The sequence below is a fragment of the Gopherus flavomarginatus genome, chromosome 13, assembly GCF_025201925.1.
Source record: "Gopherus flavomarginatus isolate rGopFla2 chromosome 13, rGopFla2.mat.asm, whole genome shotgun sequence".
Lineage (NCBI taxonomy): Eukaryota > Metazoa > Chordata > Testudines > Testudinidae > Gopherus > Gopherus flavomarginatus.
In genome coordinates this window covers 21,731,775-21,748,242 of record NC_066629.1, presented here as the reverse complement: position 1 = coordinate 21,748,242, position 16,468 = coordinate 21,731,775, and the positions used below count along the sequence as shown (strand labels likewise).

At 45.0% G+C, this 16,468-nt stretch overlaps 1 protein-coding gene across 3 annotated transcripts in view; it reads left to right on the top strand.

The window, feature by feature from the left end:
- Positions 1-16,468, top strand: part of GRIK4 (glutamate ionotropic receptor kainate type subunit 4) — a 318,605-nt gene that overhangs the window by 55,657 nt on the left and 246,480 nt on the right. The window lies entirely within an intron of this gene.

The window sequence follows — 16,468 nt, the reverse complement described above, 5'->3', positions numbered from 1 at the left end:
TGTCTTGTTTTGGTAGGTTTTTTTTCTTTTAAATGTACATGATGCTCTGCATTTATACTGGAGAAGACAAGGTTAAGGAACTGTGCCTTGCACGCCGGGTGGCAGGTGGTGAGGTTTGTGAGGGTCCTTAGTTCCCAGGAGAGTTCATCGCACAGTGTCCAGATCCCTTCCCGCCAAATGATTTAAAACCTTGCATCTTTCCCTAGAGACGCTGAGGCATGTAGCAGGTTTTTAGGGGAAGTAGTTTGGGCTGGTCCCAAATACACAGGAAAGGGAGTGGGGAGAAATTACTGAGGAACAACATTTCACCATCTTTGCAATTGGAGCTTATCGGGTGCTGCTAATCTGGGCTGTGCTGAGCAGGGATGTAATAAGTTTGAGGCACATAGTGTCGGTGCTTCACCTTTGGCATGCAATGTTGGTCCCTGCTGCTCCAACCAGAAAAATAACACCGATGATCAGAAGCAACAGCTTCAGCACCTCCTGCTGCTCTAGTCACTCCGCCATCTGCATCACGCTGCCTTTCTGCTGCGGACCTCATGCTCCCTGCTGCTTGAGCACCTGTTCTAGTGTCAACGATTCCAGTACCCATTTCAGAACTCTTTTCCTCAAACCGTACTCCTGGCCGCTTCCACAAAATCACCTCCCGCTGCTTTAGCTCAGCCTCTTTCAGTGCTCCTGGACCGTCAACTGCTCCAGCACTGATGCCTCTGGTCCGTCGAGGCCAGCATCATAAAAACATAAGAACGGCCACACTGGGTCAGACCAAAGCTCCATCAAGCCCAGTATCCTGTCTTCCAACAATAACCAATGCCAAGTGCCTCAGAGGGAATGAATGGAACAGGTAATCATGAAGTGATCCAGCCCCAGGTTCTGGCAGACAGAGGCTAAGGACACCATCCCTGCCCATCCTGGCTAATAGCCATTGATGGACCTACCCTCCATGAACTTATCTAGTTCTTTTTTGAACCCTGTTATAGTCTTGGGCTTCACAACATCACACCTCACCTGCTCCTGTACCAATTGCCATTGATCAATTTACAAGCCCCCGCCCCCTCTGTGTTTTCTGCTTGTGCATTTTATCTGCTCCTGGATGGCTCCCCAGTTAGATGAACAGAACAGTTTAAAATAAATCTGATGAAATTGTGGTGGAAAGGAGGCACTTGGGAGCTGAGGGTGATCCAGCAGTAGAAAGAAAGAGTCAAACTTCCTTTTTGTGTAGCTGTGGGAGAGCTCTTGGGTAAGACCAGGCTAGCACAGAGAACATGTCCAGGCATTTCATTCATTGGCTGAATCAACCGCTGTCTCCTTTGACAGGAATACAGATGCAGTGGTCTTTTTCACTCTCTCTGAAATTGCTTTGTAATAACAGTAGGAGTTGGAGAGGCATTTTTACTGATTAAACAATCGAGGCTATTTGTCTTTACAAAACCAAAAATGTAGAGGTGTCTCTTGCATCCTAGATATACGTTATACACTTCTATTTGTTAGCAGCACCAGTCTCCGTAATCAAGCTGATGTTTATGATGGTTTGGTTCGCAACACTGGATTGAGATGAAATAAGGGAGTGGAAGTGCACAGGAAGTCTGATGTAAATATACTGAATAACAAGAGCTGGGGTAGAGGGAATTGAGAAGAGAGAGATCAGGCTTTGGCTTAGTGGAGGGAATATATGATCTATGGGAAGAATTACCACCGAGACATGCCTCTTTCTACTCTTTCCCTAGTGATTTCTGACCCCATTTTCCCCAAACATGATTTCAGTTATTGGACACCTCGTGCTGCCTGCAAATCCCCCTGACCCTTATGCAAAGCAAACGGGTGATTCCACATCTCAGACATTTCTACAATTTAAACAGTCACATTTGTTGCATCCTGATCTGGAATGAGGTACTGCTGGTGGATTTATGTCTGTGGACAGGAAGAACACACTTATGTACTCTGTGGCTGCGTCTGTTCTTCATTTTGCACGTGCTTTGTATTTTCACATCTGTGTGCCGGGTCAGGTTGGTCTCTGTGCAGTATTTGTGTTCTGAATATCTGCACATGATTGTCCCTCCTTGTATATATGTGATTTCTTGTCTTCATATCTGTTCTGTCTCCTGTGCGACTTGGGACTAGGAAATGTGTTGGTTAACGTATATTGTGTGTGTCTGCATGCACGTGACATATTTATTTAGGAGAGTGCCTGTCTATTCTATGTATTCTGTGAGTGTCTCTCTGAACATATATGTGCATGTGTAGATTTTGTGTGTGGTCTTTGTATATGTATGAACATCTCTCTGACAGTGGGTGTATTTATGAATGTGTTTCAGTGCGTTTGGGTGCATGAGGCCCCTTGAGAGTCACTTGGAGACAGTGGTTTATGCAAACCATTTCAGCTGTCGAATACTAGAGCTCTCCTCGAAGGGCCCTGCAGACTGACTCAGTGCTGTTGTGTCTGAGTGAAAATACCTTGCTCAGTGTCTCTCCAGCTGTGGCCTGGAGAGAGATGCTTGCTTTGGCTGAGACACATAGTGGTGTGATGGCGGTAGCTTGGATCTTCAGACATCTGCACTTCCCTTTGGTTCCATGGATGAAAATTCCCTTACCTACCTTCCTGGGCAGACAATCACAGAGTGATAGGAAGCCATTGCACCATCCTCATAAGGCTGTTTGTCCTATCATAAATCAGTATGACTGAATTATTAAAAGATCATTCTAATCCCAGCATTGATGCTGGATTTTTGGTTCCAGTTCTTGAGGGCTTTTTTATAAAAGCCTTCTTCAGTCACTTGACTGACCGACTAACTCCTGCCAAACTACATTCATGACATTCAGTTTCTTGTCCAGAACTGGGAGCTGCAACACACAGATTGGAGGAGAAACCAATTGAGCTTGAATTGCCTTTGTGGATGTATTTGTTGATATGGTATCTAGTGCACACAGTGTGTTTATGTATGCCTTGGTTACCTTTGCTCCATGAAGCAGTGTGTCTGCCTGAATTGCATGTGTGTGCGTGCATAAATACAACCCATATACACACGTAGCTGGATTGCCGTGTATGTCCTGTACATTTCGGTGGTTCTCCATGGATTTGATCTCAGCATGTGTGCATGCTATCTCACGTGTGTTGATGTGCGTGTGCGCTGTCTGACATGGTTTGGTCTCTGTCGGGGATTCCTCTGGTGGGTCGTCTCATAATGGCAGAATTGAATCATTGTTATAGGCTTGGCAATCCCACGTGGAACTTTTTAGAATCTTGCAGCGCTTTTCATCAAAAGAACTCTGCAAACTTTCCAAAGTTATTCCTGTTCACAGCTTTCCATACAGACCTGATAGAAATGGTTTTCATTTTTTTTTAATTGGTTGGAAATTTTTGTAAAAATACCTCCTCCGCCCCGGTTTTTTTAAAAAGGAGAGTCTTGTCAAAGAACTGAATTTTTTTAATGAAAATAGGAGGCGGGGAAGATGTTTTTGTCAAAATTCAGTTCTTTGATGAAAACCCCTTTTAAAAAAATAAATTTGACATTTTTCATGAAAACTTCTGTTTAATAAATTTTTTTTTCTTTTTCTACCATCTGTATTTATGAATGACAGGTAGGAATGTATTCACCTCCATCTAAAGTGGTGACTAAATCTTCTGCATTGACTGGCTTGCTCTCCTTTTCACCTTCCTTTTTTTCCTGTGAATAAAGGGCTGGTGGTGAAGGTCAAATCATTTTAGTGATGAGGAAATTGAGGTGTAGAGGAGGACAAGTGACTGAGCCCAAGTCAGCACAGCAGAATAGTGGCAGAAATAGGGTTTGAACTCATTGTCTCCTGATTCCTAGACCAGTGCTTTGTCCACTGGACCAGGGTAGCTTCTTTTTGACAACCTTGGAGATGGACACCATGTGTCTACAGAATAGGCAGGGCATAGGGAGATGCACAACAAGCTTGCCCACTTAATATCCACCCCCCCGCAGCCATTTCTAGGGACGAGAGGGGAGCTCAGTCTCCATTGCTCGCTCACTCACTCTTTAGCCCCCTTGTTGGTGGCTGCAGCAAAAAGGCCAATCAGTGCTAGAAGTGATAATGGACAGCAGGCCGGTGTGAGGATACTTCACTGGCTTCTATTACTGAGAACAGAATGCAGATTACAAGGGCAAAAGTCTCCTCCGGCACATGCTTCAGTCTGGTGATGGTGAAAATGGGTAGGGACTGGAATGGAAGGAAATGGAACCCATGATCAGCCACCTGCCTCACCCTGTCTCTGTATCTTCGCTGTGATAATGAGGATACCGTCACTGAGCTGGGAGTGTCATAACATTTTTTCCCAGATCTGGACCTTAGCGTCCAAAATATGGGTGTTAGCATGAAAACCTCCAAGCTTAATTACCAGCTTGGACCTGATAACGCTGCCACCAGCTAAGAATTATACAGTGCCTAGCTCACTGTGGTCTCCCCAAAACCTTCCCTGGGGGACCCCCAGACTCAGATTCCTTGAGTCTCACAACAAAGGGGAATAAACCATTTCCCTTCCCCCTCCTCCCCTCCAGGTGTTCCCTCCCTGGGTTCCTGGAGAGATATACAGAAGCAAGCTCCGTGAATCTAAACAGAGGGATTCCACCCTCCCTGTTTCCAGTCCTGGAAACACAAGTACCAAGAGAGCTAATCTCTCTTCCCCGCTCACCCAGAGGGTATGCAAAGTCAGGCTTAGTAAATCTAACAGAAAGAGATTTTCCCCCTGACTTCTTCCTCCCACCAATTCCCTGGTGAGCTGCGGACTCAATTCCCTGGAGTCCCCACTAAAGAAAAACTCCAACAGGTCTTAAAAAGAAAGCTTTCAATAAAAAGAAAGAAAAAAGGACATTAAAAATAGGCTCTATATCAAGTTGACAATATACAGGGTCAATTGCTTAAAAGAAAAATGAATAAACAGCCTTATCCAAAATGAATACAATTTAACACATTCCAGCAACTACACACATGTAAATACAAAAGAAAACAATATAAACCTATTGTCTTACTATCCTTGTACTTACAACTTGAAAACAGAAGATTAGAAAGCCAGGAGATAGAAAAATCACTCTCAGAGCCGAGAGAGGGAACAGACACAAGACAAAGAACAAAGAACTCACACCCAAAACTTCCCTCCACCCAGATTTAAAAAAGTCTTGTTTCCTGATTGGTCCTCTGGTCAGGTGTTTCAGGTTACTCCTTTCCAGGTGAAAGAGACATTAACCCTTAGCTATCTGTTTATGACAGAGTGAACTTCTGACGATGCTGCACTAGGCCAGGGGAGCAATTTCTGTTGATGCTGCGCAGCTGTGATGTCACTCCCAGGCGCCTTACTCCAGTCTTTGGATCTGAATCACTCTTCAGAGGCGCATAGCTTAGAAAACTCACTGATTTGCTTTGGGAATAGCCCCCCTCTCCCAATTTGCTCTGTTTGTTCGGCAGGATCTTTAAACGCAGGTGCCTTTCTTTCTCCTGGCCACCGAGAGCTACAGTCTCTCTCTCTTCTCTTGCACATCTTTCCTTCTTTTTTCATGCCTCCCCTTCCCTTTGCCAACTTCAGACATTTCCTTCACTCCAGAGGATTGCACATGCCTCTTGAGCATATTGGAGGGGCGAAAAAGCAAGTCATTCGTGTAGAAATCCAGAATTAAGACGCTGGGAGGAGCAGAACCAGCCTGAGTGTCTTCATGTTGCCACCGCTTTAATGCAAAGGATTTTTGAAGCCTGTTGAAAAAGTTACCTTCCTGTATTTGGTTCTGGGAATCCTTTTTATCTGAACGTTTTCAAATGACCCCTGCAGCATCTTCTGTGAGCAACAAAGTGGTCAAATGCTTCAGGCAGGATGAAAAGTGGCCACCTGTCTTGCTTGTACGATGCTCAGCTTGGAACTGAAGTCACTCTGATTTTATTTTGAGCTGACAACTGGATTCTTTTTTTTTTTTTTTTTTAGCAGTTGTGATTAATCCTCCAGGACAGTATATGGCTCAGTGATGTCAGGACAGCACAGTCTTTTTTTCACTGGACAGTTGGTTCCAATGCAGCTGGGACTGATAGTTACCCAAAGTTTGATGGCTGTGTGAAATGAGTTGGCAGGTGCCTGCACAATTCCGGGGTGTCCACATCACGCAATCATCACAACCATTGTTATTCTTTGTATTAAGGTAGAGCTAGAGCAGGGTTTCTCAAACAGGGGTCGCCGCTTGTGTAGGGAAAGACCCTGGCGGGCCGGGCCGGTGTGTTTACCTGCTGTGTCCGCAGGTCTGGCTGATCGCGGCTCCCACTGGCTGCGGTTCGCTGCTCCGGGCCCGTGCCACTTCCAGCAGCTCCCATTGGCCCAGAGCAGCGAACCGCATCCAATGGGAGCTGTGATCGGCCAGACCCGCAGACGGGGCAGGTAAACACACCGTCCCGTCCCATCAGGGGTTTTCCCTACACAAGCGGCGACCCCTGTTTGAGAAACCCTGGCCTAGAGGCCACAATTGAGATTGAGGCCTCATTAGGTGTGGGGCCGTGTGACTATATAATAAGAGAGAATTTTTGTGGGATGTAGGTAGCTTTGGGTCTAAACAAGTGGTTCTCACTTTCTTCCACATTGGGACACTGTAATACGCTAACTTCCTCACCAGTCTAGGGAATTATCAGCCACAACAAATGGATCTTTGACCCTGGGCACTGGGCTCCATTTACCATCCAAATGATCAGACTGGAAAACTTCCAGCTGGGGCTTCCCACCTGGAGCCATCCATCCTTCCTCTGGGACCACTACAGGAGGCTGACCGTCCCTGGAGCTTCCTTCTGCTGTTCCCCAGCAAATGAGCTACTTGCTGCCTTTTAGAATCACTTACTCCCTTCCAGGTTGTGAATGACTAGGGCTAGCTGGGCCCAGGCTTCTGGCTCTTCAAAGGGGCCAGGCCACCCTGTTAGACACTCCTTGGGAGACATCTAGCTGGTATCCTCCTCCCAGTTAGCAGTATGGGAAAACCAGGGTGATGGCACCCCAGAGGCTGAGAACCCTTAGACCAGAGGATCTCAAACTGGGGGTTGGGACCCCTCAGGGGGTTGTGAGGTTATTACATGGGGGAGTCGTGAGCTGTCAGCCTGCACCCCAAACCCCGCTTTGCCTCCTGCATTTATAATGGTGTTAAATATATAAAAAAGCATTTTTAATGTATAAGGGAGGTTGCACTCGGAGACTTGCTGTGTGAAAGGGGTCACCAGTACGAAAGTTTTAGAATCACTGCCTTAGACTAACCTGAACGACTTCTCTTGAAATGAAGGACATTGGAGAGGTGAGGTCCGAGTTGGAACCTGTGTGATGTTTCTTTGGATGAAGTTGGTGGCCTTTGTTCCCATGCCTGCCTTCTGTGAACTCTATGTCCTTTAGACAAGGTGATGTGTGCGCTGGGCAGGCCAGGGTGGAGAGGAAGCACAGCTGGAGAAACATTGCGCTGGGGTAGGGAGAGTCAGTTTCTTCAGCTTCTTTTTTGGATAGGGTGGGTGGAAGAATTGCCACTCTGTTTTCCTTGCCGGCTTTACTAAATTAGAAACCGGATTTTTGTTTGGTTGTGTTTTTTTAATTTGCTAGTGTGTTGTTGTAGAATTACAGCTCCTTTTCCCCCATCAGTTCCCTTGAATGCAGTCTTACTCCACCTTTTTTAATTTCACCATGCAGCCTTCTTTATACAAATACAGAGGTAGTTAAAATCCCCGTTTTACTGCAAAAGAGAAAAAAGAAAGAGAAACGACAGACTAGATGAGCCCGCAGCAATAACTGTTTGGAGAGAGAATCTCAGCGAAGCTGCTCCTTTCACTAATTAGAAATCTGACTTCCTTTTAGGAAGGATAATGTCTACATTTTCAGATTCCTGTTCTTGCTCCTGATTACTTCTCCATTAAATGAATAAAGCCGTTGTGTTGCGTACGTTTTACTTACGGAGTCACTGAGCCGGAGAATATTGCCTGGAAATGTCTGTCTTCTTTCTTTTCTCTCCCCCACAACTTTATCCCCCCCACCTCCCCCCGCAACAGAGTAAAAAACTAGGTGAGTCAGAGGCTGATGCAAGCAGTTGGGCTTAGGGGGAAAAAATTATGCCAGTGCATCCTTCCTGGAGAGCTGGAGTTAGGAGCTATGGTGGAATAAATAGGTCTGAAGTCTGCAGGGTGCTGGTAGGAAACCAGGTTGGAGAAGCTGGCTGGTAGTTACGATGGCTCTGTGCTGATTGATTCACTTGCAGTATGAAGAATCAAGACAAATTGCAAGTACTGGATTGGGTCTATTGAGAGACTTGAGGTCTGTCTTCACTGCACAGTTAACCTGGGCTCTTGCCTGGGTTTTAGCCCCCTCGTGCCCCCAGTTACCTATATACCTTTTACCTGGGTTTGGAAGTGCTTCAGTCTTGGGCCAGCTTTACCCAGCTGGGCAAATAGGTTAGAACCTGGAGTCCATTCTAACTGAGGCTTGAACTTGACCCCTGTGCAGTGAAGACACAGGCTAAGTTCCTCAACTGCTGGTAGTCCTCCAGTGCCTTGCCACAGTTCCTCCCGAAAGACAGACAACTTCTCCCACAATTGACTGGGAAAGAGTTGTAGAGAGCAGTGGCCCAAAGAATTAGCGGACATGCCATCAGATACACACAGGCAGATTCAGAGCCAATGAGGACGTGGTAACTGAGTATAGTGTTGCAGTGGGGACACTCACACCTGGGCTAGGCTAACTTGGCTGCTCAGGCCAAGTGCCGGTCACCTGGCTTCTCTGCAGGGAATGACCTGATTCTCAGATCACCGCTTTGGTGATGTAAATTACAGTCACGCTCATTTTAGGGTCTCTATACTGGCAGAATGATGTGAAAGGGGCTCAGTGCCTCTGAAGGTTTGTCTGTACTGGAAATTATTTGGGAAGATCTGTTCCTGATTAATTATTCTGGATTAACTCTGGGCATGGCTACACTTGCAGATGTAGAGTGCTTTGAGTTAAACCTGCCTTCAAAGAGCACAGAACTCCACCAGAGAGGTCCTTTGGGGCCATCTGCCTGTCCCAAGTCAGGATAAAGGAGGAGAGTTGGGTGTGAGGCTAGCAACTCCACCCCGTAAAAAAATCAACCTGCTACAGAAACGCCAACAATAGAGACAACAGAGACTTTTACCCTGGAAAAAGAAGGGTCTTCAATTCGAAGATGCATGATGCTGGGTGGTAAAAGCCGTGAGGAAGCCACTAAGCCGATTACCCTTCTTGCAACCGGGAGGATTACCATAGGCACATGGAACGTGAGGACCATGTACGAGTCAGGAAAGACGGCGCAGGTTGCAGCGGAAAAGAGGCCGTCCAAGAAACACCTGGCAACATGACCTTCAGGCCGATAGCAAAAAAATGGGCTATACCTGGAACCAGTTAGAACGGATGGCCCAGGATAGAGGGCTCTGGAGATCTGTTGTTGGTGGCCCATACCCTGTTTGGGGTGACGGGCATGAGCGAGTGAGTCAGAGAGCACAGTAGGGAAAGCACTGCAGTCTGCCCACACTGACAGCTTCAAGAGCACTGGCGTGGCCACATTTGTGGCACTTGCAGCTGCATTAGGAGCGGTGCATTATGGGCAGCTATCCCAGCATGCAAGTGATTCAGTGTGCTTTTCAAATGGGCGTGGAGTGGGGTGGAGTGTGACAGGGAGTGTGTTGTGTGTATGTGGGGGGAGAGAGAGTGGGTTTTGGGGGGACTGAGAGCATGTCAGCATGCTGTCTTGTAAGTTCAGACAGCAGCAGACCTCCCCCTCCCCCTGCCTCTCTCTCACACACACATTCCACAGTAATGGTTACTTTGTTTCGGAGCAAATAAGCAGCCGGCTGTCAGAAGCGTAGCTTTCAATATCTGCATTCCAGCAGTAATTCCAAAACAATGACAAGAGTAGCCACTTGACTTAAGGGGATTATGGGACGTTTCTGGAGGCCGATCAGAGCACAGTAATACAACACCCTGTTCACACTGATGCCCAGGCGTTGTCGCCAAGGTGCATCAAACGTTATTCCACTCGCTGAGGTGGAGTACCAGGAGCGCTCTAGCCCTGGAGTCAGAGTGCTCTAAGTGCCTTGCCAGTGTGGATGGGGAGTGAGCTAGGGTGCCCGTGGCTGCTTTAATGCACTCTAACTCACAAGTATAGCCAAGCCCTCCAGTGTGGATGCTAGTATTCTGGAATAAGAGTCCCCTTTTCTGAATTAGCTTAATCCAGTCTGGAAACTAATTGGGAACAAGGCATTATTATTCTGAATAAGAGCATCCACACATGGAGTTAATCTGGAATAACTCATTATAGATTGACACCCAGCTTTATTCTGGAGTAACTTTCAAGTGTAGGCAACCCCTGAGAATCCGTCCCAGGGTGTTGGGTTAGCAGGATCTGTAGGACTAGTCGCTGTGCCAGGATAGAGGAGCTTGTTGCTGTTAGGATGGATTTGGGCTGATCTGCAGTTTGCCGTTGCTGAAATTGAGAGAGATTGTGAGCAGCAGAGTGGCATGGGTCTGTGAGATGATGGGTGTTGGGTTGGGTGGGCCTTTGGCAAGCAGTGCCTGGATCTGCAGGGAGATTGGTGTGGTGGCTAAGAGGAGCCCGTTCCAGGCAGTAGTAGGTGGGTGGAGATAATCAGGGTGCAGCCATGCCCGAAAGAGAGAGGGAGCTGGCTGAGAAAGGTGACTCACCAGAGACACCAGACCTCTGCTTCCTAATCCACTCCACTTCCTTTCCCTCTGAAGCACCTGGCATTGGCCACTGTCAGAAGACCGGCTCCTGGGCTAGATGGACCATTGGTCTGACCCAGTCTGGCTGTTCTTATGTTCTGCTTGCACCACTTGTGAAGGGACATTCCCCCTACTCCCCAACTGCCCCCTTAAATCTGATTTCAACCTGTACCCCTCTAGCCCAAGATTAATGTTGGGAGATTGAAGCAAATACAATCTACAGACTTAGTGATTTAAACACGGAGATGGTCCAGAGTTCGTTTGTTGCTAGGGCAGAAGGGTGTCGGGGGGTGGGGGGAGGGGGAGGAGGAGGAGGAAGGTATCCCACTGCCTGTCTAAGTGGAGAAAGAGAGTTAAACTTTATCGGTGTGGTGTACAGGTGAATGGAGCAGGGACTCTGTCTCTCTGCTGAGCATTGTTAAGCCTTCAACTGTGGTTAGTATGTAACCATTATAGGGTGCAATCTATTACACAAAGCAATACACTTCTAAGGGGAGCTATGGAAATGGCAGTGCTTGAGGCGTTTAAATTTAGACTGGGAAAATAAAACCATTACAAATATATTTAGGGAACAATCCTTCAGTGGCAAGGGAATGGCTGAGAGGTGGGTAAGAACTATTAGGCCAGATTTATCCCTGGTGTAATCCAATTGAAACTGAATGGATCAGTTTGGTCACTTGTATTTTAGTATTCTGTGAAATGAGGGAGAAAAAAGCCTGCTACCAAGCAATCTGGAAATGAGTTTTCATTGGAAATTGGGTTGTGTTATAAGATGTGTTAATTAACATGTGTTAACTAACATAATGGCAAATATGATTTGATACTCAGTGCAGACAAGTAGTGTCCTTAAAATCAAACTGCTAATCTTGGAGGGTTAACAATGTCCGGCCGACTAACTGTGACTATCTGACATGATTTAAACATCGTAGCCCTTATCTCCATTAAATGCCAAATCATGTTTACTGTTTGTTAGTTAATGTGTTATAACATAGTCTGTTTCCCCAACGGTTGATAAGACATTCCTAAGGTCATTTTCCCTTTTCAGTGTTACTCATTTTCCCAAGAATGCTTAACTGGAGCCAGTAATGAAAAGTTTAAAGCCTGTATGTGTCCAATTTAGAAATGAGAGGATGGGGGGAAATGTGTGTTTGATCTCTCTCCTAGAAACTGTACTGTTGAGTCTTTTTATGTAGTAACTGTGCTCCTCCGGATGAATTCTCATGGTTCAAAAGTTGATGGTGTATTTCCCCCCATCTACTCTGAATTAATTTGCTTTCATCGGTGTGAAATGGAGATAGGAGGTTTTAAAACTCTTTTGAAGGAAGGTGTAGCGGGATCAATAGCCATGATTGGAGTTGTAGGATTGGATTTGACATATATCTCACAAAAACATCACTCAGTGATCATTCTGTTTCTTTCTGAGTCACAAAGAACTGAGTTACCTGCTTTGTGGATTATGTCTTGATGCCATAGTCTGGAGGATTGAAGAAGACCAAATTGTTTATTCCCATTTTTATATTGGATTTAAATTTTGTGCCAGGCAAACTGGGATCATGGTTACAGAGGAAAAAAGAATCTCAAATCTCTATTTATTTGATCATTACAATAATCTCTGCATAAGGGAGAGATTGTGCAGAAATGGAAAGCAGAGGATTTTGCTTAAACCCTCAAAAGAGAGAGGGGTGAGTAAAGAACTCTAACAGTCAAAGTACAGTAGCTATTCATGCAATATTTGGTGTGTTTTCTTAAATCCCCAGCTCCTGGAATCCCATGATTTTGTGACAATTTCAGCTATCATTTAAATTCCAGCCCTCCTGGTTACAGATACAAGGTTGAAAATGTTATTCGAGTGCATCCAAAAAGGCTCAGAAACTAAAAGGAAGTAAAAAGAACCTCATATTTATTTATTTTTAAATTTTAAGATTTTTAAGCCAATTTCACAACTCTTGAGGGCTGGACTCATGATTTTTTAATACTTGGCATTGGCCATAGTGAAAGTTGAACCAAATATTTGAATCAGTGCTAACTAAGGCCCCAGTCCTGCAACTGGATCCATGCAGTGGAACTGTGCAGAAATCAAAGAGGGAAATGAACATCAAATTAAACGACGGCAGGGGACCAAAAAAAAAAAAAAAAAGGAGGGGTAAGGGATAAGGATTAATACATAAAACTTTATTGGTTGATTTAAAATTATGCTTTAAAACAAAACCCTTTGGATTGAAGAACCTCATCTCGGAGTGTATATTTTGTCTTCATTATGCCACTGAGAAGGTGTTAATATACAATGTACAGTGTATTAACACCCCTCTAACTTCCAAATGTGAAATGCATCATTAACACTCATGTTGTTTTCAATTAGTTTGCTGCATTGGAAGGAAGAGAGGGAAGGCGCAGGTGTCCATTGCATGGGTATCCATTGCAGAATTGGGGCCCAAGATTGCAAAGGAGTCTGACTCTGTTTTACAGAGATAATTCAGGGAGCAACAAATAGAAACTTCTAACATTTAGGGTGCACTTAATTCATGCCTTTAAGCTTTTCTCCCCTACCACGAAGGCTGGAAATCAATCAAATATTCACTTGACTCCAGGAGCTGGGGCTCTAGGAAAAATACGAAATATCACAAGACTCATGATCAAATCATGAGAGTTGGCAGCACTGCTCATTATTGTACAGTGCTCTGCAGCTTGAAAAGTCTGCTCTCCAACAGGGAGCAGAAACAATGCATGTGACTCATGTGACCGATCACACACCACAATTTAGAAATGAAATGAAGACCATAAAGAGTTAACTGAGTTAATCTCCCCAGTGGTGAAATTCTTCCCTGTGCAGGGGGTTAGCATGAGGTCTATGAACCACTAAAGGTCTATTTTGAGGACCTCCAATGAAGAAGAATCATAGAAAGATCAGCATGTTAATGGAATAACGCGTGGGATTCATGATGATCTTTACTCTTGATGGCTAAGTCGGTCGTTTCTGGTTTTATATGTGGTATTTTCAGATTCTTTTATTAGCACAGGGATTTTTCTTTTTTCCTCCTGCAAATTATACAGCTGCTCAAACTTTACTCACAATGCAAAAATAAAAATAAAAATAAAAAATTGGCCTCTCATTGCTTGATTTATTGTCCAAACCCTTTATAACAAGATTTCTAGTCTCATAAAATATTAAAAACATCCATATATTGAATATCCCATTTTGATATGTTTCATGCCTCATTTGCTTCTGGAGTCAAGGACAACTTCACATTTTTCATGGCAAAAGGCCCAGATCTGTCTTACTTTTTTTTTTTTTAAACTACTTGCTTTTTTACCTACATCCGTTTGCATTAAGTCTTGACAACCATAGCAACCTATACCAGCCTGTAGTTTCAAGTCTTGAGCCTGGAGATCAGGTGAGAACAGTTTGCCTCGGTCATCCCGTATATGAAACCATTTGGGCCAGATACATATTAGCCACCTAAAAAGGAGCACGGTAATAGGGAAGGGGCCAGCTACAGTTAGGCTGTAAATTTTAGGCTCAGGCAGGCAGATAGTCCCGTCTCTCTCTAAAAGTGTCATCTTTAAACAAAAGGCTGTTTTGTTAAACAGCTCACATGATGTAATGAGGGGATTAGACGGGATTTGCTGCCACTGTTAGGGGGCGATGCACATAACTCCTGTTAATTAGAAAAGGCTCCGGATCTGTCTCAGTCCTGATCTATGCGGGAGCTTTTAGTTATTGCTTCTCACTTTGGGGAGAAACATCTAAATCTTGTTGCTTTCTGATCCACAGTGTGAGCTCATCAGCACGAAGAGTTTTCCAGCCTCTGCAGATCATAGTAGAGGGCAAGCTGAACTACCAGTTAGACCAGGTGGCTGGACTTCCGGACGCTTGGATTGAATTTCCTGTTCAGTTATTTGGCTTGCTGTATAACCTTGGGCATATCATTTTCAATTCCTGTGTTGGTCCATTCCTCCTTGGGGAGAGTAACACACATTCCCCTTGTGTTAAGGGCTGTGAGATGAAATGTGCTGTATCGATACATGTGTAAAGTATGGGGCCCCAATTCTCCATTGCTCTGTAACCTTACAGGGGACACAAAACAGGCTAAGAGGACCACCAGGGAATATTGTGTGTACAGGGGGCCTTCCCAGCTGGTTAGAAATGTTAGAGCCACCCTCAGACAGTCCCTGCTCCTAATTCCTGGACTAGGGGGCAGGCCAGGGAGCCTGGGAGCGTGGTCAGAATGCATTGGACTCCAGTTTTTCTCTGGTGCTGGCAGCTCATAGATGGTCATAAGAAGAGTGTAAGTTAGAGCTGAATGCAGCGCTGGAGAAACAGAGACCAGGGCCCATATTATCTATTTAATCTCACATCTCCCACCCCAAAATAGAGTACATACTCTGTCCCTCCCTGGATCCTGTGTGCTGCTTTGAATAGGATACTCTCATTCTGCTCCTGACCCTCCGTAAAGAGAACTGGAAAGATCTGTATTATTATTTCTATTATTATTTATAAATCTCATATGCGTCTTGGTTTATCTGGTTGAGATTATCCTGCCTGGATGCCAGAAATCAAAGGGGGAAATGAACATCAAATGGAATGATGGCAGAGATGAGACTCCTGAAGGAAACAGAGGACGGGAATTCTCAACTAGGGAATATTCCCTGGCTGGCTTCAGCTAGACTGGCAAGGTTGACCTTTGCCAAGCTGAGCCTAGGAGGCTCTACTAACACCTTAGAGATACTTGCCTGGGCAGGCAGAAGGTGTGTGTGTGGGAGGGTGGAGGTGGGGAGCACACTGACAGAGCGACACAGATGCTGTGAGGAGTCCAGTCTGCTTCTCCCTGCCAGAGACGGATTTAGTCTAAGCAGAACTGGATCTATCCAGAGCGTGAAGCGTGAAGCCAGGTCTTTGACCTCAGAGATGCCCTCAAGGGGGTGTCTACAGTGCAGTTCACCACGTAGCTGGGACAATCTGAGTACGATGTCCTGTCTTGGTTCAGGGAGAGGAATGGTTCCAGAACTTTGATCTGAGCTCTGTTGCATCTCTGGAAATGCTTGAATTGTCAGCCTTTATTATGCCTTGACCTGGGGCTATATTGTGGTTTTCTGAGTGCTGCTGCACTACAGGGGGGCCTGAAAGCCAGCCAGCCGGCTAAATGGTCTGTAAGGATATGAGCCTTCCTGGTGATTTGGAGCTTGCGCAGTGCATTTTGGTTTGGGGTCGTGTTTCCGTAGGGCCACCCTGGTGATGGTGCTTCTCAGATAGGCTAGAGATTATCCTGCAGAGTTGGCCTTGAAACGGTGATCTAGGTTTAATGGTGGAATCTATTGTTTACTGAAGGCTGGACTTTCAAAAAAGAGGCAGATTTTCAAAGAGCTCAGCACCCAATTTGATTTTTGAATTGAATTCATTTGAAAATCTGGCCATTTACTTGGGTGTCTAAGTGGGACCAGGTCGAGCTTTGGAACAGCAGGAGCATTAACAGGTTAAGGTTAAAATATTATAAAGTGCCTAAGTGCCATTTTCTAAAGCAACAGGCATCTAGATATATATTTGCAACTAAATGTAACCTTTGTACTAAATTTTCTACTTTTTCCTACCTAAGAGGATTTTCTATATCTACACACATTTATTTAGGGCATTGTATAGCTTAGCATACATTTATTCAGATTCTTAATTTTTACATTTTTTATTATGTTAGAAAATTGTGAATGATGCATTTTAATTTACTAGAAGATTAATGTTTATGATTTTGTGTCAGGGTCTATTTGGAT